At 45.3% G+C, this 22,095-nt stretch overlaps 1 protein-coding gene across 2 annotated transcripts in view; it reads right to left on the bottom strand.

Annotated features, from left to right (window-relative positions):
* The window catches only part of LOC116829207 (C-type lectin domain family 2 member D-like), a 276,193-nt gene that overhangs the window by 142,792 nt on the left and 111,306 nt on the right, over positions 1 to 22,095 (bottom strand). The window lies entirely within an intron of this gene.

The raw sequence follows: 22,095 nt of genomic DNA, 5'->3' as shown, positions 1-22,095 counted from the left end.
CACAGCAAACTCAGAGGCAGGTCCTATAAGCACTGGAAACACTAGGCTGTACAGGCTCTAACCCTGGGTGGGTTCCCTTTACATACACCCAGTAAGCAAGGGGAGGAATCTTTAGTAGGGATGGCAGGAAAGAAAAGGTGAAAATACCCTAAGTCATTGGCCCCAGATCCTACAAACATTTAAACAGCCGCTTAACTTTATGCACGAGTAGTCCCACTCAGTGGGACTGTTCATACATTAAGTCAAGCACGTGCATTGCATAAGTATATGTATAGCTCCATCCCTAGACTGTCTCAGTTAAGCTTTGGGTGTTAAGTTTATTAATCTTCTGCTTCTGGCATTTCAGAAAATTCCCCAGGCGCATGGAGGAAGGCTCAGTGAGCAGTTTTTCATCATGTAAGTGTCATTTTATAATTCTCCTTGCTCAGATTGAAACCTCAGTTCAAGCCCAGTTCTCTATTCAACTGATTTGGATATTTCTCCTCAGACTCAACGTAGGCTATGACTACACTACCACGGTAAGTCAACCTACACTACGCAACTCCAGCTACATGGAAGGTGGTACCTATAGTTGAGGCTGCAGAATGGTTTTCTTTATAAACCCAGCAAAGAGTCCTGAGGCACCTTATAGACTTAGGCCAGGTCTACACTGCGACTTTAAATCGGTTTAATGGCTGATATACCGATTTAACGCTGTAACCGTTCACACGACGTCGTCATTAATATCGAGTTAAACGGCTCCTTAAATCGATTTCGGAACTCCTCCCAAACGAGAGGAGTAGCGCTAATTCGATAGTGATAACGGATTAGGGTTCGTGTGGATGGAAATCGATGTTATTGGCCTCCGGGCGGCATCCCAGAGTGCAGCACTGACCGCTCTGGACAGCAATCTGAACTCGATGCAGCGGGCAGAGTAAACAGGAAAAGCCCCGCGAACTTTTGAATTACATTTCCTGCTTGCCAGCGTGGACGCTGCTGATCAGCACGGCTGGCGATGCAGTCTGAAATCGAAAAAGAGCTCCGCATAGACTGTACGGGCGATACTAGTCTGGATCGCTGTATGGGAGACAAATCTGTTGTAACCAGCTCCGTTACAGAACACGAAATGCCAAAGCGTTTGAATAAAAAACTCCAGGATACACAGAGCTGCGTGACAAGCGTAACAGGAAGCCAGAGACTCAAATGGACGCTCATGAAGGAAGGGAAGGGGTACTGAGGACTCCAGCTATCCCACAGTCCACTGCAGTCTCTGAAAATTATTTGCATTCTTGGCTTGAAGCTCCACAATGTCTGTAGGTTCAAACAGTGTCGGCGTGGTTCAGGGAACAGCTCCTCAGTAATTTCCCCCCTCACCACGTGAAAAAAAAAAAGGGAAAGATTGCTGTGCTATGGCGTTTGCTCAATGCACTCCGCGAAAAAGGCGCCAAAGGGTTGTCTGCTGCCTTCGCAAAGGGAGGGGTGAGGCTGTACCCAGCACCACCCGGGCAATGTTTTCTGCCCCATCAGGCACTGTGCTCTCAACAGCGGAAGTGGGAACTATGGATAGCTGAGGAACAGCACCCACAGTGCACCGCTCCTGAATCGGATGTAGCTTTGGACCATGGACGCAAACAATTGATTTCGTGATCCCACTGTGGACGCGCTAAACCGATTTTATTAGATCTGTTTTGTAATATCGGTTTAAGCTAATTTGAAATAATCGTGCAGTGTAGACGTACCCTAACAGACATATTGGAGCATGCTCCAATATATCTGTCAGTCTGTAAGGTGCCACAGGACTCTTTGCTGCTTTTACAGATCCAGACTAACACAACTACCCCTCTGACACTTTATAAATCCAGTTTTTCAGATACTTCACTTCTTGAACTTTTGCAGGTTTCCCAAAGTGGAGAAGGCACAGACTAAGGTGTTGTTTAGTTCTAAATATTTGTTGTTTATTTATATTGTGGCCACACCAGTCACAGACCAGGACCTCATGGTGCTGTTTTTAGCATTAATTTAAAAAGGGGGTTGCTTAATAGGTGGAGATACAGGTTTGCTATATCCTATCTGTAAGTAGGTAGGAACATAATGTGAAATTAGGACTGGTTGAAGCCATGAATACCTCCCTCTAATGAGCAGAGATCAGAAACGAGTCTGTCTGTGGTTGGGATTGATTTTCAGGAATGCTGTGTTAGTGTGAGATTGCTGGAAGGTTTATCCTGTCTTAGGGTTTTCTGTTGCACCCATCCCCATACTGTCTAAGTTTGTGGTTACTGCCTTGAAGGGTGAGTTTTCTCTTTTCTGTGAAAGCAAAGCATTCTCTGTCATACTGAGATCCCTATTTGTTTTGATTGTTTTTGCTCTGAAGTTCTCTTTTTCTTGATGGAAATATTGTCATACTGAGATTCCTATTTGTACTGATGGATTATTTATATATTGGTGTCTTACAAATCATTGTTATTGTCTGAGGATGCCTCTTCATGTTCCCACCAATGGGTAAGAAGTCCTTGGGTGGTTGAACCCTTTCAGAATTATGCTCATTGGGAACCTCATGACCCCACTGTGGTACGAGATTATATCAGGGAGGTAGCCTTATCACTGCATTTCCTTCCTTTCTGTGGGTGTCTCTTTATTCCTGCAGTCTAGTTTGACCAGACTTCAAGCCCCTTTGTACCTTTAATTTTATAATAGGCTAGGTCTTCACTGCAGAGTTAACTCAGGTGACTGGCACTGGGGTCTGAGCACCTGGTTTAGCCTAGACTGGGTGAGATCAGCCACACTGAAAAGCTATCACTGTGTCCTGGTGAGCAGGGCCGGCTTTAGGAAGTGCGGGGCCCAATTCGAACAGTTTTGATGGGGCCCTGGCAGGGATGACTAAAACAAAAAAACACTTAAAAAAACCCTTTCATTTCTTCCATGTATTATTTACTTTCCATGACTATATAAATAATAACAAAATTATATATTGCATACATTGCATCATATATTAATTAGCTGATTTGTACTTTCATATTAGGAAAATAATTTGTTTTGATAGTTGTACAACTGATTTTCTTCACTAATGTTTATTTTATTAAAATTTATAAAATATTTCCTAATTAATATAAAATTGCCCCCTCCTCCACCCCCACAGTGCCGCCCGGCCCCGTGGAAACAAACCCTCCTTCTCCAGCTCTGCCCCATTGAAACAAGGTTGGGGGGGCAGAAAGAAATGGCACACATAGGGTGACCAGATCGCAGCAGTAAAATAGGACCTGCCCCCTCTCTGTTCAGCCCCACCAACACACCCCTCTTCACCCTCTAGCCCCCCCTGGCTTGCTGCATCCCTCCTAGTCAGTCCCCCACCCATCACTTGCCTCCTTTCATCTTCTCCCTCCCCTGCCAGAAACCCCCATGCCCGCCCCTAGAACTCCTGCTGGCTCAGTCCTTGCCTCTTTGCCCGCCTGCCACTTGCCTCCCCCGCAAGTATAAAGCCTCATTCAAAGATCCAGGGGTTACTATATTACTGCACACACCAGTCAATGAATGCAGTTGTAGATAAATCTCTGCATTATGCATTTTTGAATAACTTTTATATGACTTTGTATTGAACCTTGGTAATATGTTACAGCAGGCCCCAAAGGTAGTGTAATTAAGGTAAAAGAAAAGCGTCTTTTTGCTAGGAGTAGAATAAGATCTTCCCCCCACTTTGTAATCAATTGCCCTGTTGAATGAATGAGGTGTGAATTAGGAAGGTGTGGAAGGCAGCACCTCCAGACAGCTGCAACTCTTGGAGAGCGGCTGGGAGCCAGACCAAGGAGAGCTTTGCCCAGGCTGAGTGGGACGGAGTTTGGGTGCTGGGTGCAGGTTCTGGGCTGGGGCACGGGGTGGAATGCAGGAAGGGGGGAGCGGTGCAGGCTCTGGGACAGAGTTTTGGGGGCCAGAGAGGGGATGGTGGTGCGCTGGAGTGGGAGGGGAGGGGACTGCCATCACATGTGGCTTCCTTCCTCCTCTGCTGCCCCTCACCATAGCCTCGGTGGGGAACAGGGCTGCCCCTTGCCCAGTGTTTGCAGGAGTGGTGGCTGGGGGGAAACCCAATCAAACTCTGGTTTTACTCTTTCGTTGATGGGTCACTTTAACCCCTTACACACCCTTTCCCGCCTCTCTCACTTCCCTTTTCTACTGTTTGACCTTTTCGGTGGAGCCAGATGAAAACCACAAACCCCAGTGACAGTAACAGGCTGGAAGACTAGACTGAACCCACTACTCAGCCTAGTCCATCCCAGAGCCCAGGACTGAGGGCAAATGTCCCCACACTCCCAGGCCACCTGCTTCCACTCCTGGCTTCTCCCAGTGCTGCCAGTGATTCTGTGTGGCTGCAGCGGGTGGGATTTCAAGTGGACCCCTCAACCCCCTGCTAAATTCACCCCTGGTTTGCGACCACTCTGCACCAAGAGCACCTTCCTTCGCTGCCCTAGAGCTGCTGGATGGCTAGAAAGCTGAGCTGGGCATTTGATTGATCTAGTATATTATCATGCCCCCCTCCCCCAAACCTCAATATCCACACAGCTTTGGGGGGTGCTATTCGCCCCCCCCAACCCGGTCTATTTTATTGTTGCAGGGCAAATGAAGGAGCCGTAGTTTCATGGAAATATTCAGCCCCTACAGTGGTCTTGCAGCAGGCAAAAGAGTTGATGGGAAGGGAACTGGTTTGGATAGGAGCCCCAGTCCCCTTCCTTTGCAAAATAATTTGGAGGGGGAATCAGATCACGCTGTGCCTCAGTTTCCCCTTCTGTGGGGAGATAAAAGTCTCAGCCTGCCGTGCCATGTTGCAGACCTTTTGCATTCTCCTCTCTTGCTGTATTTGATTTCCTTCTCCAAACCTCCCTCCCTCTCTCACCTGGAGTTCACAGCACTAAGTACTGGCTGGGGGCTTTTTTCCTGGGTTACATTACATGATCCCAACTTTAGTTCTGAAAGACATAGGCAGGCACAAACTCACCCTCAAACAGCAACACCCTGAAAACCACAACACCATCCCAATATTACAAACCTAGGGGGAATCACAGGGTCAAACACTCACGGTTGGAAGCCCCAGCAGCTGTTCAGGTGAGTGAGGTCCACTGCAGAGATTCCTGCCTCCCTTGTCTCCTCCAGGTGAGTGCTGAGGGGAGGGGAAGGGAGGAAGGCTGCAAGCATGTGTGCCTTCTCCCCCCTCCCCTTCCCCTCCTGAGCTGTAACACCCAGCGGCTGCCTCTGCCTTCTGCGGGCCAGCGTCTCTCCTTGTCTAGCAGCAACAGCTGCTGCTTCCCGGAGACAGCCGGCCAGCGTGGGGCCCCGTCAGGCGCTGGGCCCGATTCGGGGGAATCGGGCAAATCGGCATAAGGCCGGCCCTGCTGGTGAGGCACTCACTTGTGAGGCCAGGTCTACACTACGAGATTAAATCGATTTTAGATACGCAATTTCAGCTACGAGAATAGCGTAGCTGAAATCGAATATCTAAAATCGATTTACTCACCCGTCTTCACCGCGCGGGATCGATCCGCGCGGCTCGCTGTGTCGAATCCGGAAGTCCGGTCGTCTAGCTGGAGTTCCGGAATCGATCTAAGCGCGCTCTGGGATCGAGATATCGCGTCCAGACCAGACGCGATATTTCGATCCCCGAGCAATCGATTTTAATGCGCCGATCCGGCGCTTAGTCTAGACGTGGCCTGAGAGTCACTGGGACTTCTGGGGCCATATCCTATGGTTCTTTGTGCTGCAGGAAGGTGAGCTGCTCTATGATTCTTTGCCAGTGAGTTGTGGGAGAACTTGTCCCCCCTGCGGGGCATACAGCCGGGATTGTGTGAAGCCATTGGAGGATTATCAGCATTGGAATGGCTTAGCCTGTATCTTCACTGCAAAGTAGACGGGTCACCAGACCTAGTGAAGTGAACACCTAGGGTTTTGCCTGTAGCCCCAGACGGGCCAACTAGCCTGGGTTTAAAGCACCACCAAACTCAGGTTAGAATTTTGTGTATGTTTCCGGGACAGGGGTTGGGGCAACAAGTGAGTAAAAGCCCGAGTTAGCTCTGCAGTGAAAACACACCCTGAATCATAAGATGGCTGAAGTGTGGGGCAGCACTGATCTGACTTGATGCCACTCTGACAGACTATGGTGAGTACTTTTAAAGACAAGAAAAGCTTGTTTAAAGGAGCGTTGTTCTCCAGAGCATTGTGAGGGTCGTCAAGGTTTTATCTCCCAAAGGCCAGGGATCTCCTTAGCTCAAGTGGCTCTTCAGAGCTGGGCATTGGAGCAGGGCAAATGCTGTGGCTCCATGAAGGACTGAGATAGGCCATCTTTGATGCCAAACCCTCATCCTCAGATAAAGGGAAGCCTCTGGGTTCCTTCGTCAAAGGTTTCAATGCTCCAGCTTGGAACCAGTTCTGGTCCAGCCTCTACGCCAGGGGTTGGCAAACTTTCAGAAGTGCTGTGCCGAGTCTTCATTTATTCACTCTAATTTAAGGTTTCGCGCGCCAGTCATACATTTTAACGTTTTTAGAAGGTCTCTTTCTATAAGTCTATAATATATAACTAAACTATTATTGTATGTAAACTAAATAAGGCTTTTAAAATGTTTAAGAAGCTTCATTTAAAATTAAATTAAAATGCAGAGCCCTCCAGACTGGTGGCCAGGACCTGGGCAGTGTGAGTGCCACTGAAAATCAGCTCACCTGCCGCCTTTGGCACCCGTGCCATAGCTTGCCTACCCCTGCTCTACGCTAAAGTCATCTGCATGTGATGGTGCAAAATTACCATCAGCACTTTCTCCAGCACCACAAATGAACCAAGAGCTGTTGTGCTGGCAAGCCCCTCAGGGATGAACACCAAGGACTCCTGGAAGCACTGGGGCCCCAGGGCAGGCTTCCCCTCCAGTGTCGAGCAGAAGGCCTGCTGAGATCCCGACTCTAGTTCTTGGCTAAGACAGTGCTGGGCATTGGTGAGCACACTTCTGGTGGGAAGGACTTGGGAAGATGATGCATATTTGGTGGCTCTGTTGGGGACGCAAATGTGTAGCCTTGAGCCTCCAGATCCAACAGTTTAGTCGGAATATGTCAAAGCTCTTTGTTTGCTTTTCTCTGCCCTTAAGCGTGAGTGGCAGAGGAAGTGTTCGGAGAAGAGAGACAGGCCCTGGGAAGAAGAGAGACCGTCATCACAGCAGAGGTCGTGGATCAGATGCAGGTCATTCACTTCCACAGATCTCAATTCTGGAGGCCTCAGATACCATCCAGACTCCTCAAATCCATTTGATTCCATCTACTGGAATTAGTATTATGGTGCCATTGACTTCTTTCTCCTTGACTTGGCACTTTCCCATCAGGTAGCTCTGGTGCTGTATTAGTGGAGGACTCAACCCCTAGAACTGACACCTGAGCACTGATGTCTGGGTTGGCACAGCTGCTTGCTAGCTAGAGTTGCCAACCTCCCAGAATTGGCCTGGAATCTCCAGGCATTAAAGATTCATTTTTAATTAAAGATTAATGTCATGTGATTAAATCTCCAGGAATACATCCAACCACAAATGGCAAGTCTTCTGCTAGCTAGAAACTGTTTTTTAAATGAAAGTTTAGATCCAGCACAATCTGAGTATGTCAAAAGTCACATAAATACCTCATGTGAGTTAAATCCATCTTACATGCCATGTATTCGATGCACACCCTGCTCTAGATCCTCAAATCCATGTTGTATCTAAATCTTTCTGCTTCTCCCTACGCAGTAAATCTAACACGTGACCTTTCCTTTCCATCCACAGAAGTAAACCTCTTGTCATCTCACATCTTGACCATTGCATCATCCTCCTTTGTGGCCTTGGAAATTCCCCTCTTGGCTCACTTATTCAAACAAAACTGCATTTTTCTGGCTCATCACTTCAATCACATCATCCCTCTTTTTGCACCCCATCCCTTTCTCCACAGCATCAAAGAACTTGTCTTCCTTTTTAAGGCCTTCTGCAGCCAGTTCTCATGCTACCTATCACCTCTCATTTGCTGTCAAGATGCTGACTTCCCCGATCTGTTCTGCCACCGATGCCAGCCTTCATTGCCCATTGGTCAAGTTTTCCAGTAAGCACCTTCAGGCCTTCTCACATCCTGCCCCTTATGCATGGAAGGAGTTTCCCATGAAAATCCACACAGCCACCGTATAGTCTCCTTTCAAATTCTTCTCTATTGTGCTGCCTAGGTAGCTAGACTCTCTATGGATAGAAATTCCATGCTTGAATAATAAGAGTATAGAAATAGGAACATACCACCAACCACCTGACTAGGATGGTGACTGTGAAATGCTCAAGAAGATTAGAAAAACTACAAAAATCAGAAAACCCAGTAATGGGGGATTTCAACTATCTCCATACTGACTGGGAACATGTCTCCTCAGGATGGGATCCAGAGATAAAATTCCTAGACACCACTGATGACTGCTTCTTGAGGCAGCTAGTCTTGTAACCAACATGGGGAGAGGCAATTCTTGATTTAATCCTAAAACAGGATCTGGTCCAAGAGATGAATATAGTGGAACCACTTGGTAATAGCAACCATAATGTAATTAAATTTAACGTCGGGGGTGGTGGTGGTGTGAAGAGGAATGCCAAAGAAGCTCATCACAGTAGAATTTAACTTCAAAAAGGGGAACGACACAAAATTTAAGAAGCTAATTAAACAAACTAAAAGGAAAAGTCAGAAGGGTGAAATGCCTGCAAGCTGTGTCGAAGCTATTTAAAAACACCATAATAGAGGCATTAACTAAATGTATATCCCAAATAATAATAATTAAAAAAAAAAAGTAAAAGGACCAAAAATTGCCACCATTGCTAAGCAGAGTAAAAGAGGTAGTTAGACACAAAAAAAAAATCTTTTAAAAATTGGAAGACAAATCCTAGTGAGAAAAATAGAAAGCAGCATAAACTCTGACAAGTCAAGCGTAAAAGTGTAACTACACAGGCCAAAAAAAGAAGTTGAAGAGTAATTAGCAAAAGAAAAGACGCGAAAAACAACAGTAACTTTTTTTTTTTTTTTTTTTTTTTTTAAGTACATTAGAAAAAGGAAGCCTGCCAAACAATCAGTGGGGACCACTGGACAATTGAAGTGCCATAGGAGCACTCAAGCAAGATAAGGCCATTACAGAGAAGTTAAATTCTTTGCATCAGTCTTCACTGCAGAGGATGTGAGGAAGATTCCCACACCTGAGCCATGCTGTGCAGGTGACAAATCTGAGTAACTGTCCCAGATTGAGATGTAAATAGGAGGTTTTAGAACAAACTGATAAATTAAACCATAATAAGTCACCAGGACAAGATGGTGTTCACTCAACAGTTCTGCTGTTTCATATGTGAATTCCTTCAGAACTAACAACTGTGGTATGTAACCTGTCACTTAAATCAGCCTGTGTACCAGATGACTGGAGGATAGCTAATGTAATGCCGATTTTTAAAAAAAGACTCTAGAGGCTGTCCTGGCAATTATAGGCCGGTAAGCCTTACCAGGAAAATTGGTTGAAACTATAATAAAGAATAGAATTATCAGACACATAGATGAACACGATATGTTGGGGGAAGAGTCCACATGGCTTTACAAATCTATTCGAACTCTTTGAAGCTGTCAACAAACATGTGGACAAAGGTGATCCAGTGGCTATAGCGTACTTGGACTTTCAGAAAGCCTTTGACAAGGTCCCTCACCAAAGGCTCTAAGCAGTCACAGGTTAAAAGAGAAGGTTCACTCATGGATCAGTAACTGGTTAAAAGATAGGAAACAAAGGACAGGTAGGAATACATTTTCACAGTGGAAAAAGGTGAATAGCAGAGTCTGCCAAGGATCTGTCCTGGGACCCACACTGTTCAACATATTCCTATATAATCTGGAAATGGGTGAAAATAGTGAGGTGGCAAAGTTTGCAGACAATACAAAATTACTGAAGATTGTTTAATCCAAATCTGACTGCAAAGAATTACAAGGGGATCTTGCTTAACTAGGCAATAAAATGGCAGATTAAATTCAGTGTTGAAAGGTGCAACGTGATGCACACTGGACAACATCATCTGAACTATATGTATAAAAAGATGGGATCTAAATTAGCTGTTACCACTGAAGAAAGAGAACTTGGAGTCGTCGTGGATTGTTCTCTGAAAACATCCACTCAGGTTTTTTGCTGCTGCTGCACATTAACAATGTTAGGAACCCTTTGGAAAGGGAGAGATAATAAGAAAATATAAAAATGACACTATATCAATCCATGCTACGCCCATACCTTGAATCCTGCATGCAGTTCTGGTCACCCCATCTCCAAAAAGCCATATTACATTTGGAAAAAGTACAGAGAAGTGCAACAAAAATGATTAAGGGTATGGGACTGCTTCCATCTGAGAGAGATTAATGTGTCCATCTTAGAAAAGAGACGACTAGGAGGGCGTATGATAGAGGTCTGTAAAATCAAGAATGATGTGGAGAAAGTGATGAGGAAAGTGTTATTTATCCCTTCAAATAACATGAACCAGGGGTCACCCAGTGAAATTAGTAGGCAACAGGTTTAAAACAAACATAAGGAAGTTCTTCATACAACACATAGTCAACCTGTAGAACTCATTGCCAGGAGATGTTATGAAAGCCAAAAGTATAGCTGGGTTCAAGATGGTTAGAGAAGCAACCTCATGCTATGGGGGTTCCTAAACCTCTGACTGCCAGAAGCTGGGACTGGATGACAGGGATGGATCACTTGATAAATTGCCCTGTTCTGTTCATTACCTCTGAAGTATCTGGCACTGGCTATTGTCGGAAGACAGGACACTGGGCTAGATGGACCTTTGGTCTGACCCAGTGTGGCAGTTCTTATGTTCTGCCTAGGCAGCTGGTGTGCTGAGACTACTACTTATTATGCTGATAACTGTCTCATTATTTCCTTTTGCCCCCGTCGGTTGCATTTACCTGTTGTATCACCTTATACTTAACCTGTAAGCTCTTTTGGGCAGGGACTGTCTCTTTGTTATGTCTGTACATTGCCCAGCACAGTGGGGCCCTGGCTTCTGGGCAATATCTCAATACAAATAATAATAATTGGTTCTCATTCTTGCTGGAGATGTTAAGTATCTCCTGATCTAGATGACTGGAGTGGTCCTTCACCTGATAGTTTGGGTTATGGAGCTTTAACTGTCACTGGACCCTCTCTTTGTTGGGGCTCAGGACACCCTTTTGCTTTCTGGAACGCCCTCTGCCGTGAAGTGTTATGCACAAAACTAAAGGAGATTTTCTGCATGGTCATCTTAGGATAACCGGCCTCCTGAATCTACACTAGTCCCTCTTGTCTTGAATTATTTGCTGCATCTTAAAATATTTGGACTGAATCTCATTTATAAAGTTCTATTTTCCTGCCATCTTAGTTTATAAATCTGTGGACTGGGGTGAAGCCGTTTAGTCATCTGACCATATCAAAGTTTATTAAAGGGTTGATTAATGCTTAACTGCTGTTCAGAGACCCTATTCTGGTGTTGAATTTGAATCTGGTACCAACAAGACTGAGGGAGGCTCTTTTGGGGCAGCTGGGAGAACGCTCTTTATTCCACCTGTCCTTAAAGTCAGGATGAATGAGCACGCAGCAGTTCTTAATGGCTGCTCCACCCTTGACAGCCTTCCACAAAGTCCAGGTGGTTCTGCAGGCCCAGCTTAAGCTTCTCCATAAAGGTATCTCTGAAATCCACCTAAATTAGCCTATTATATGGCAAGTATTTTCCCCTCAGGCCACATAAACAATCTGAAGCGATTAAACGGCACACGTCAGATGCCAAGAGGGTCCTTAATTTCAATTTAAGCAGGGCAAAGCCTTTCAGAAAGTCTCAGACTTCCTGTGGAATAAGATTAATGCCTCTTTCTTTCATATGTGCTAAGTAGATATACCCTTACGCACTGGTGAAGGTCCTGCTACCTGTAAATCTTAGAGCTCATTCCACCAGGGGCAAGGCTCCATCTGTGGATTACCTCCAGGAATGTTTGAGCTTTGCAGAGCAGCTGCAGGGAGTTCTGCACGTACATTCACACAGCGCTACTTTAGATTTAGCATCCCACTCTGATGCTAGGTTAGGGAGAGTGGGCTTACACAACCCTTATTTAGTTGTCTTTAGTTCACCTGGATTATACTCTTTTCTGACTCCCATCAATGGGGATAAGCAAAGGCCATCTCAAAGAAAAGAAAAGATAATTTATTTACTAGTTCTTCCAAAGTGTTGTCTCTGCATAGTCATACCACCCATATCCTTCTCTTTTTCCCCTCAGAGTTCTCTGACCATGTGAGTTTCAGGCTTAAGGAACTGAGGCAATTACTTCCAGGAATGTTTATTCTGATGTTGAATTTGACCCTTTATATAACCTCTGACCTCCTCAGCTGGACCTCATGGAGCTTAAAATGAACATGGCTTTTAATGAGCTCTAAAGCTCTCAGAGCTATAGGATGTCATGCAGAGTCAGCCCTTCAGCCGCAGTTACTGGTGGCTAACATCTTTTTATTAAAAATTATGATGAGACCAAATCTACGGAAGCTGGATGTGGACAATTCTCAGGATGGAAATGGCTTGGATCTAATAATTCATCTGTGCCAAAGTGTTAATATTTAAATGTTCTCTCTTTTGGCTTTTCCTCAGAAATGTTGTTGTTGTTGTTGTTAAATGACTTCTATAGTTGTATCACCCTCTGAAATGAATGTGCTGGAACCTTTCCTCACCTGAGTATTTCTAAAAATATTTTGTGTCTGTGCTATTTCTTGTCGGACTTCGCTGAGGAAACATGCTTTTAACTGTGGATAGTAGTATATAAATATTTCTACCACTTTCTGGTCTGCACTTAAAACTTAGCAACCTAGTTATATTGGTCAGGGGTCTGATTCTTCCTCCTTCCTCCACCAAGCAACCTAGGTCAACAGAGCTCCCCAGGTAGATTGGAGCTAAGCCAACAGAAAAGCACTTCTGTCTTCTTAGCTTATTTCCTTTGGGGTGTTACCGCACTGCTAGAAGTACCTACTTCTGCTTGTCAGCATGCTAGCAGTGCCAGAGGGCTCTTCTGGCACTTCTGCGGCAACAGAGCTGTGCCAACAAGCTCCGTAAGCATAGACAGGATTCCAGTGTGCTATGTCCGCTTGGAATTTGATGCTTAAATTGTAAGATATTGAGATTCTCTTATGAGAGGCTGCCTGTTTCTTTGGTATAAAATTTTGTTGTATGGGTCTAGTTGTGAACTGGGAGAAACATTGCATTGTAGCTGCGTCCCCAAAATATGTAATGCTGTGTGTGCGTGTGTGTCAGTCTAACATTTGCGATCTAAGCCCTGATCCTGCAAGCTTTTAAACGTTATTTATTTAACTAAGCATAAGTAATCGCACTGATTTCAACGGGGCTATGCATGGCCTTCACTTAACCCCACCGAAATCAGTGGGATTACTTATGTCAGTGGTTTTCAAACTTTTGTAGTGGTGACCCCTTACACACAGCAAATCTGAGTGCAACTCCCCTTATAAATTAAAAACACTTTTTATATTTAATACTATTATTAATGTTAGAGGCAGACGGGGTTTGGGGGTGAAGGCTGGCAGCTTGTAACCCCCACTTAATAAACTTGCAACTCCCAGAGGGGTCGGAACCCGCAGTTTGAAAACCCCTGATTTATGTGCTTAAAGTTAATTGTGTCAGAATTTGCAGGAATGGGGTTCTAATTTGTGAGGTTGGTGACAGTGAGTCCGTCCCTTGGTGTAAGACCTCATTGGTTTAGGGCAGCGGCTGTGTGGAATACATTGTCGTGTGACCGTGTCTATGTGTGTGTGGGGAGGTGGGGAATAGCCCCCGAGAATGTGTATTTTGGAGCCATACATTTTACTGCTGGGTTTTGGCTGTTGTGAAAAGTTGTCACTCTTTCAGTGAAAGCGGCAAAGAGTCCTGTGGCACCTTATAGACTAACAGACATTTTGCAGCATGAGCCTTCATGGGTTAATACCCACTTCATTGGATGCATGTCACCATAGCCACATGTTCTAAATTTCTTAAACCTCCTTTCAGTGGAGGTTTAAGAAATTGTTTAGAAGACGTGGCTATGGTGAGATATTAAGAATGTTTGTGACTTTTGAAACTACTCATTCAGATTTAATGTTGAATCATCTCTGTAATTAACTCAGTTGTAATTTCTTTCCAACAGTTTTGAAAGGGAGAAAATACTTTTTAAAAGATGTTACAAGATTTATTTTCACTCATTTTTTGTGGAGGTGGTTTTGTGTCTTTTATGTGTTGCCACTTAAGATTTTCTGTTAGTCTTTGTGCTTTAGCAGCAATATTACGCAATTTTGGGGAAACCCTGGGCCCACTGAAGTGAACGTGAAGTTTTCCTACTGACTTCACTAGTCAGAATTTTATTCTGAGTTTACCTTGCCATGAATTTGGTTCAGTTTTTGGAGAGGAAATCGTGAGTGTAGCATAGCAGCTTCTGTTGAAATTTGATTTTTTTAACTAGTTTTTGCAACTCTTTTATCTGCATAATTTGTGTCAGGTTTTCATTCTCATGTGAATGTGTTTAAAAATACAGACTATGTATGTCGAAGAATGCTGTGACACTACTGTAAGAAAAGCTTTTGGAATCCAGCAGGGATTATTAGAATAGATTTTTGGGTTTCGGGATGATTTTTTGCCTAGTGTTCGCTTTTGGTGGCCTCTGGGACTTGCCTCCAAACGAATTGTGAACGGCAGAGAAATGCTGAGTGGGAATGTCCTGGAGAGTTTTAGATCTGTGGTTCTTAACACATTAAAGCATAAAAGCAGATGTTGCCCAGTTGATGTTTGTGGTTTGAGCGGGGGTAGAGATTGTGGATTGTATCTGCTGCTGTTGCTCAAGGCAGGGAGGTTGCTGAGATGTGTTTAACTGGTTGGAGTGTGGGAACTGATTTCCAGAGTTAAGAGAGTGGATGCGAGAGCCAGAGGCAGTTTGACATAAGCTGATAAAGTAGCAGGGGCGGCCGGGGTTAAAAAAGCAACTCCGTAGGCAAGACAAAAATACCGCCCCCCCCCCGGCTCCCCAGCTAGTGACTTTGGCTGGAGTTGGAGAGTTTGGCTGCCTTGTGCAAACTGGCGCCTAGATCGGGCCCTGCCCTCCGCACGCAGAGCTGCAGTCTGTAGCAGGGGGTGACCCCGCAGCTGGGAGGATGCGGGGGTGGCGTCCATCCTGCCACACTCGGTCTGGCGCCAGTTTCCCCATCTGCCCCCAGACACGCGCTTCCCGCGGCCTCCCTCCCGGGGCAGGTGAGCGGCGCAGAGGTGCAGCAGCCCTGGCCGCTCTCAACTCCTACCGCGCAGGCTCGGCTGTCCCGGGCACAGCTGGTTAAAGAGCCGCCCCAGCCCGGTGCCCCCGCGCAGCCCCCGTTACCTTCTAGCCGCTGGGGCTGGGAGATCCCCGGGCACAGCTGTGCAGCCGGTGCCGCTCCACGCGATCGCTCCTGGAGGGAGCGAGGCGGGCCCGCCTGCAGCTGGGCTTCAGGAGATCTTTCCTCCTTCCCCTCGCCTGGAGGTTTCCACTTTCCTGATCCCAGTCGGGGTCTTCACCGCTCCCTCCTTCTCCTCCCTGCCAATTCGAGGTGCATCCCTCTCTCCCCGGTGGGCTGTTATGGGGGGCAGAGGGGAATTCCCATTTCCTGCAGTAGCGATGGAAGCACCCAAGGGTTCCCCTCCCTTCAGTCCTACATATACCGTGTAATTGCACTACACCCACCCGAGGAGTTCAAAGCCACTGCTCACTCCTGACCCTGCTTCCTGTATATGAATTAGTAAAGGATCCGGCGCCCAGGACAAAACACGTGATAAGTGCTTTCTCACCACTAAGGGAAAGTCCCCACCTCACTGGGCAAGGGCTAACAGCTATAACAAGAAAACCTGGTTGTAGTTTTCTTGGCGGGGCAGGGCGGGGAAAGCTCCAAGTAACTAGGCAATATGGGGTGGGGTCAGAAGTTTACATTCTTAGGCCTGCTAGCTAGCATGAGTACATGTGATCATTTATCATTTTCTTTTGTTCTTTTGTTTGTGGTACAGGAGGTAATCGATCAAAGGGGGGGGTCCAGTAGTATGGGTTAAGGATAGACGTTAATTAAACAGAGGCCGAGTAGAATGAATTGTATATGATGAATTGTAGCACCTGTGAAACATCGTAAACAAGTAAGGTATAGTCAAGACCTAGCAAACCGATAGTAATTTCGTGCATGATTTAGATTTGTATCTCCTGCTAACCTTATATTGATTATCAAATAAAGAATACTTATCTCCACTCAGGTGTAGCATTGGGAAATAAACGACAACGCAGCTAGCAAACGAACCCTAACTGTTGCGCCGGAAGTCTCGCTAACTCAGCTTGGCGAGCGAAGCCCTAGGAGATCTGAGCGCTGAAAATACTTTGACCCGAGACCCTCTCCCGGTGGTGCCGAGCGATTTGAAGCAGTGCGCGAGGCCCAGCGCGCACCCGTGATTTCATCGGGGCCTCAGCAAAGTCCTGGTACGGTCACCCCGGGGGCAAAACGTGTGCAAGCGACTTGAGTAGTGGAGAAGCAGTTGCGGGCGATGGTGAGGAACCGGTGTGACCCTTGGATACAGGTAGGAACAGTCCAGTGGTGGTGGATCTAGGCCCTGAGGCTGGGGAACCCGCCAGTCGTTGTAATTCCCATTAGAATGATAGAGTGTCATAAATGGGTCGAAGGGCATGGTATGGGGCGCCAGGTACGCTTAAGCTTACCTTAGAATGCATTCTACGTGAAGTTGGAAGGTGGTTTGGAGTGGATACTGGATGATTCCAGAGTAAATGAAAAAAGTTCCGTACAGTATACGGCACTCACAGATTATAAACATGACTCGATATACTCCTGTTTTGTCAGCGAGACGAGGTAGCTTTCTGAAGTCGTTTAGTATGGAAAGCATTTTGTAAAAAATCCCACCACCCTCGGCTCGTGTCTTTTCCCCTGTCATGGGCGGAGTGCAAGGGAAATCAAAAGAGCTAGGTTAGGTAATATGTGCAGGTGATCATAAGGAGTGGACTCGTCTAGAATAGGGGAGAACCTTATGTCCTATGCACTCTCTCCTTGTTGCATCGCTAAAAAGCAAAGATCAGAACGCCGACATGATCTGGGGGCCATGTGAGTGGACTGGTTTCCCGGAAGACACGCCCAAGTACCTGTGAACAAAAGCTCGTGACGAGGACTACTCTGATACGTGAAGCCCCTTGTCCCCTTACGTGGGATCTTTGGAGAATCTGACCCATTGGTATGGTCCTGACTTGCGCCTAGCGCATTCGTCCGGTAAGGAGCTACTGGGTCTAGAGTGTGGGGTGGTAACCCATTTGTACTCCCTTTCCTTTCCGTGCGGCTGCACTGTACAGTCTGAATCATCCTCACTGTTGCAATAGAGTAAGGCGGCTTAACCGTCTCGCCAAGACTACCGACTCGCTCTTTAGCTGAAGGGAGGTGTCATGGAGGGTCTGTGGCCATCCTCGTTAGCCTCTCCTTGCGTGTAGTAACTCTTGTAGCGGAGAGATGCCTTTAGTTATGGAGCCTGCTAGCGGACGGGCCGCCCCCCTGTGTGTATAGTGGAAATGGGTGGGGACAGGTCTTAAACATTCCTCATCTCACCCCCTGAAGGGTACCGCCAGCATTTCCACATGTACGTACATTATGAGTCAATCGACCTCAGATATTAGAGAATGAACATTTACAACGCGTGAAAATCCTATCTAAAACATGCTCCAATAGAAAGTACTTCATTCTAGATAAAGATCATAGAGTCTAAGAGGGATGTTTAAATCCCAAAAAAACCCTGATACAAGTGTGAGCAAGAATTTGTTGAATTGAGGAAAGAACAGGTTTATTATATCAATTCAAGCATTGGACCCAGGGATAAAAATGAATAGTTGGCTCTGCGTTCAAGTTCAGAATCAATCGCAGTCGTATGCTAAGTTAGCATAAAGAAAATACTGCTTTAGGCCTCCACGAGCTGTGCTGAAAACGGAAAATTGACAGAAGAGAACCAAATGGTCAACATTAAATTGCATACCAGTGGTATCGCTTGTGACCCGGAGCCCGCTGTGTGGCTTGGTGAGACCTCAAAGAAGCCACAGGCCAGGTGAGTCTGCACGGGAAAGTCTCTGAAAGAGATGCCTGACATGAAAATCCCAGGGGTAGAAGAACAGCTCCTTCGCCAAGAGTGGTAAGCATATTGGAAATTCGGAACAGCGCTCGTAATTCATGCGACGTATCGTCTGGTCCCTGACCTACATCCCTCCCTTCTCTGAGACATTTATACTACAGAATTGTGGCTCCGACTTGACTATACGTGTTGTAAGTATAAGGGGCTTAGGCTTGGGGCATTAAGTGTTTTCTGAGTGAGTGGAGCGTTCCCACATCACCTCCGTTGTTGTTTTAGCTTAATTAGTTTATTAAATATGGAGCTTAAAATTCAGTGATATGTGTGTTTTCTTTTATCTTCCCCCACATGATCCTGTAAAGTGTCACCTGATTCACCTGACGAGGATACGATTGGTACAGAAATTTGTCACAGCTTGTGTGGTGAGAATTATACAAAAGGGTGGGAAGCCCCGCAAAAAGTTTACGATACGCATATTGTGTTATTACCCTTGCTTACTTTATACTTTTTGCTTGGTCTCTGTGTTATATGTTGAAAACACTGTATGAGTAAAAGTGAGCCTAATAGGATAAGGAAAAGCTTCTGGTCTGTTATGTTACATATAATGGCCTTGCCCCAATGGGCCATTGTTTTTGTCCAGGTGGCAAGCCTCACCAGAAAGGACTCGGGTAGTCCTGGTGAGTTAAAAATGTTTAAGGAAAAGAGACCGGAGAAGTGGGGGCTAGTTGAGAAGCCCATCCTCCTAAGCAAAACTGGTCGTAGGACAAGTAATTGGGTGCCCACATCGGAAGGGACGGTGTCAGCAAGAGAAAAGCAGGACTGGCAGGTGGGCAGCAAAAACAGACAGAGTGAGGAAAAAAAAAAAGAGTGCAAGTTAACTCTGTAAGTTGCTGAGGAGGAACGCAGCTGAAACTTGGAAAAAAATGCTAAATAAGAAAAGTACTGGTCGTACTGTGAAATGTAGTAAATAAATATCAGCGCGAAGAAATTTTGAGATTGCAAATCTATTGGTTTGACTATGAATCAATTTGTTAGATAGCTGAAGAATGTATACAATATTTATATTAAAAACCTGGGCTTGTCTTATGTACACAATTGCAAGTATCAATATGGTGTGTATATCTTTCGTTTAATCTTGAAGTCACAAGGTATGTAATTTTTATAGAGAGATGCTATAGCTGCCCAGATAGGGTGTAGAGCCTCTGGTTTTTGTATTCATAACACAGAGAAAACTGATCGCAGAGCTTGAACGCTCACTCAATTGTACCATTGCATTTACTGGCACAAACAAGGAATTATGTTTTGTGTTCGATGTTCTGCTGTGTGATGTCTTGTGCCGAATTTGTGTTTAATTATTTTATGAATAGTCCGTTAAAATCAAACACAAAGGTTAAATTAAAATGCAGATACTTGTCTTTTCAACTGGGAATTACAAAGCGTTTGGATAAATCAGGACATCGAATGTGATATATAAAGGTCTATAGATATTGCTTAAGTAAGAGAAAGAACTTCTTACCAAAATGTAGCATTGGCGCAAAAATATGTTGTTAAAAATGGAGGTTGCATACCAAACAGTCCTTGAAAGCTAAAGACATAAAAGTTAACCACACCTCCATCAGTACATTTGGGATCTTTCTTGGCGGATGGTGAAAGATATTGGACTAGACGGTTGAATTGAATGAACTGCTCAAAGGGGTGTACTTTACTAGCACTTGTTGCTCCAAAGTTCTGTAAATAAAGGATTATTTTAGTAAAAAGGTGTAGTGACTATATGAATAATAAAGAACATATGTATCCTATTAAGACAATTGTTTATCGTCATCTGTTTGAGGAATAAAAAGGTGCTAAATAGGAAAAGTGGAAGTTCCTTTTTGCAGGTTAAAAGAAGCCAAGAAGAAAAAAGGGACAAAGAACAAAATGAGTTAACTGAAAAAAAATAATTAGACCAGGATCCCACTCACAGTCAAGACTTGGCTGACAACAAGAAAGGCAAGGGGAGTACTTGAATTGTGCCCAGCGCTTAGGAGTAAGATCTGAAACACACTTGCACAGACATCAATGAAATGTGTTAGGTATTCTTTTTCTCACAGCAGAAGAGGACACGCTACCTGCTGAAGAACTCACTAGCAGGCCACTAGCGATCTTCTTGCCTTAGAACCAGGAAAACTGGATTGATGTAAGTCCACCAACAAACGACTGCTTTGGCTCCATGCTGAAAGAGCCCTTATTAAATCCTGCCTGACTACCACGAAACACCGCTGTGAAGCTGCCAGGAGACTGACGCCATAAGTCCAGGAATTCCTGACTAGAAAGGACATTTGTGGGACCTGCTTGCGGATGTGTATATTGGAGTATTATTCTACAGGCTGCGCCCTGTGTCCTGGAGAGTGACAAAATAATGTAACCCTCCTCCTATGCTAGTTATGTCGATGCCCTTTGAAAAGTCCTGGAATAGTTAAATCGGCGTGTAATTATATACTACACCAAGGAAGATGGTATTGAATATCACGAGGCGGGAAGGCATTGCGTGGGATCTGTATGTTTAGGAAATTCGGGATTTCCTGAATGACCATCGTGATGGCCATGATCGGTGATCTTGAGTACCAGACTTGGCCCACTGCCCTACAGATCGCATCAAGAAATACCATCGATCGTGCATCATGGAGGCAACGTGGACACTTCCTGGGTGGAAGTGTGGCGTTTCCCAGGGCGGGTGTGCGCCTTATAGGGGAATGAATGTTGTACTAGTCCAGAAAATGCCACAGGACAGTAAACAAACACATCCTGTTGGCCGATACAGGCTTTGTGAGAGTGGAAGGCCAAAGAAAGGAACCTACCACATTGACTCCCTGGATTGGTTGCCCAATCCTGGGAGAATAGAGGGGGCTGTGGTGCATCCTCTCTCACAGGTTAATGCTGTGCCTGGTCACTGCCTCATTACTGATTGAGTTTGTTTAGCATGACTACCTCTCTTAAGCTTGTGCGCTCTACCCCGTACCAGAAGCGCCTTGATGTTAGGCTCGTAGGGCGGTCTCTTGCTCAGCATCGGGTGGCTTACTCAACTATTCATAGACAATGAGTAAGAAAACAGCAAAAGGCTTTGAAGTATCTCAAAGGGGGGATTGTTGGCAGGGGGAGAAAGCTCCATGTAACCGGGCAATATGGCGTTGGGTCATGAAGTTTGCAGTCTAAGGCTAGCTAGCTAGCATATAATTCCATTGTGAATCATTTATCATATTTCTTTGTGTCTTTGTTTGTGGTTAACAGGAGGTAACGAAATAAGGGGGCGGGGGTCGAGAGTATGGGTTAAGAATAGTTGAATCTATTAGAAGATACCGGAGTTAATGAATTGTCAAATGATGAATTTGGTAGCAGCCTGTGAACATCTCTGTATACAGTGAAGCGTATAATAAGAACAATGGCGAACTTTCGATAGTAATTCGTCGATGATTTGAGAGTTGCATGCGACCTTATTTCTGAGCTCAAATAAAGTAATACTCTGCCTCTCCATCCGGTGTGGTTATTTGGGGAATCACCGGGCAAACGACCCCAAACCGTGCTCTCCCTCCTGCAATCACACTAATGCGTAAGAAAGAAATCCATTTGCTCCACCCACTGCCAGGCGATAGGGTATCTTGGTGTACTACTCCACACCACTGCATGTTTACAGTGGTGTAAGTCCGCTTTACAACAGGTGTAAAGTCCTTGTAGCTTCACTGGTGTTACATGAGATATTTAAACAATATAGAAAAACAAGAAAGAACCCCAACCAATGCAATGAATGGCGTATTGCAGATCTGGAAGGTAAAAAGTGGCCTTGACCTAAGTATAAAGTTTGAGTATGCCATCAAGGGAATAGACCTGCATAAGTACACATAGGGGATGCTTGGATCTCATCACTGAGTTTCCCTGCTGAGTGGGTTGTGATATTACAGGGATGGGACAGCGTAAAAATCCC

The sequence above is a fragment of the Chelonoidis abingdonii genome, chromosome 12 (genome assembly GCF_003597395.2).
Source record: "Chelonoidis abingdonii isolate Lonesome George chromosome 12, CheloAbing_2.0, whole genome shotgun sequence".
NCBI lineage: Eukaryota > Metazoa > Chordata > Testudines > Testudinidae > Chelonoidis > Chelonoidis abingdonii.
Note: the sequence above shows the minus strand (reverse complement) of the source record. Positions and strands in the feature narration are given on the sequence as shown.